The sequence below is a fragment of the Gekko japonicus genome, unplaced genomic scaffold (genome assembly GCF_001447785.1).
Source record: "Gekko japonicus isolate JY-2015 unplaced genomic scaffold, Gekko_japonicus_V1.1 scaffold1636, whole genome shotgun sequence".
NCBI classification, from domain to species: Eukaryota; Metazoa; Chordata; class Lepidosauria; order Squamata; family Gekkonidae; genus Gekko; species Gekko japonicus.
In genome coordinates this window covers 299,694-302,144 of record NW_015176023.1, presented here as the reverse complement: position 1 = coordinate 302,144, position 2,451 = coordinate 299,694, and positions in this window count along the sequence as shown.

Genomic DNA, 2,451 nt, shown 5'->3' with positions numbered 1-2,451 from the left:
TAAAGGTGCCACTGGACTGTTTTGGGCCGGGGGGGGGCTCTGCAACTTACCTGGCTGCTTCTTGCTCTGACTGAAGGCTGCTGGGAGCAGGGGGCGGGGCTTGTTGCATGTGCCCGCCCCCTGGGCTCTTTACTGCCGGAGCTCCGCTCCTGTGCGCTCCTGCAGGAAATGACCCCTGGTTATAACGCTATCATTATATAGCAATTTCTCTGGGGGGGGTTTAACCCCCCCCCCCCCAACGCACTAGTGGCACTGTGGGGGAAACAGCCATCGTAGGGGGCAGGGGAAGGGCAAATGTGGGGACACTTGAAAGATGCCCTTGTCTCCCACCATGTGGAAGCCGCACTGCCGCTGCAAGGAGTCGGCAGCCGAAGTGACAACAAGAACGCCACGAAGTGTCATTGCTACTGGGCTCCTGCATGTGGCTGCATACTCTTCCCTCCCATCCTTGTCCGCGTGTGAGAAGTTCCAGGTGGAAGAGGAGAGAGCACTGATGGGGTTCTTGTAGGGCTTTCTCTCCTTTCTTTACCATCACCAGGGCTATTTTGGGGCAGGAACGCACACAGGAACGGAGTTCCGGCTGGCTTCAGAGTTGGCCACGCCTACTACAGCCAAAACCTCTCCGTGCGTGGCTACAGAGGGAAGGCCTGGAGAGCGACTCCAAGGCAGGTGGGCCATGAGGGGGCTCTGGAAGGATCGGGGAGGCATTTAAATGCCTCCCCGTGCCTTCCCCAGCCTGTCCAAGGGCTGGCTTGCCCGGGCTTGCCAAGGGAAGGCATGGGGGGTGGCCTAATATGCTAATGAGCTGGGCTGTCAGGGTGTGGCCTAATATGCTGCTGGGTGTGGCCTATTATGCTAATGAGTTCCTGCTGGGCTTTTTCTACAAAAAAAGCCCTGACCATCGCACAGTAGAGCTGGAAGCACAGCAGCCCTCCTGCCGTAGAGGACAGCAGGTCCGCTCTGCCCCATCAGATCCCGAGGCTGGGGGGGCCCTGCACCCCCAAGGAGCCCCAGACGGCACACAGTCACCGCCAGTCTGCTCTCCCCTTTTAAACTCAAGAACTGCTGCCTGGCATGCCCCCCCCCCACCCCGTGCTTTCAGGGGGAGCGCAGAGAACCAGCCAGAAAGGGAGACATCACTCATTCAAACAGTCACTGTGTTGGTCTAAAGCAGCAGGAGAAAGTTGGGGTCCCGGCAGGCCCCTTGGAGACCCACCAAGTTGAATACCGGGCACAGCCTTTCGTGTGTCACCCAGAATAAAACAGTTGGTGGTCTCAAAGGGGCCCGACTGGACTCAGACTTGGTTCATTCAAGCAGAGTTCTTGTTTGTGACCAATGCTGGTTTCACTCGCAGGCCTTCCCCCCAGGCACCTGGGACTCCTTGTTCTCACTTTCACCCTCAAGGCCCCCCCCCCATGCCCCTCTTCACACGCACACAATGGAGTGAACACCGCCCCCCAAAGACATGCAAACTTTTTGACAGAGTAATTCAGGGGAGAGACACGCAGGTGCTCACATGTTCCAAAGCGCCCTGTCCTCTGACTTGGAGAGACTGCCCCTTCATTTGCTCACGTGAGCACGATCGGTGCTGGGATGCAGTAGTAAGGAAAACACTCTGAACACGCTCAGAGACCTTCTCGATTACAGGTCAGCCCTGCCAGTCAAAGGTGGGTCTGAGGCTGAACCTCGGTCAAAGGACACCCAAGGACTGAGAGGCCCAAGGGAGTTTGCATGAGGGATCTCGCCCGGCTGGACATCCAAGCTGAGGTCTCTCCCCCACCTTCAAGAACCACGAGGATCTTACTTACAAATAGGTAATGAGATATGGGAGCTGCGGTGGCTCAAGAGGTTAAGACGCTGAACTGCAGGTTGTGGGAGGTCGGTAGTTCAGCAGTTTGAGACCTGAGTGTGCCGCATGATGGAGTGAGCTCCCGTCTCTAGTTCCAGCTCCTGCCAACCTAGCCGTTCGAAAGCAAGAAATTGCAAGTAGATAAATAGGTACCACTTCGGTGGGAAGGTCACAGCGTTCCATGCGCCTCGGTGTTTAGTCATGCCGGCCACATGACCATGGAAACGTCTTCGGACAGCGCTGGCTCTTCGGCTTGGAAACGGAGATGAGCACCGCAACCCTAGAGTCGGACTCGACTGGCTTTCGAGCAAGGGAACCTTTACCTTTTTAATGAGATATGAGCAATGTCATGGCAAGGAGTCAAGTATCATCTCTAGCTTTCATTTCCACAATTAGACATTTCATAATGGAAGCCCCATTAAATAAAACCTCTAGATTGTAACTTTATTCGCTAAGGGATCATTGATGTCCTGTGTGAATCAAGAACTTTTTTTATCTCAAAAGAAATCTAGTACTCATGGAGGCTGGAGAGGGGAGGTGGAGCACAGACACACACCCCCGCCAGCCTCCCCCTTCCTGCAGGCACGGCAGAATCCCCCCC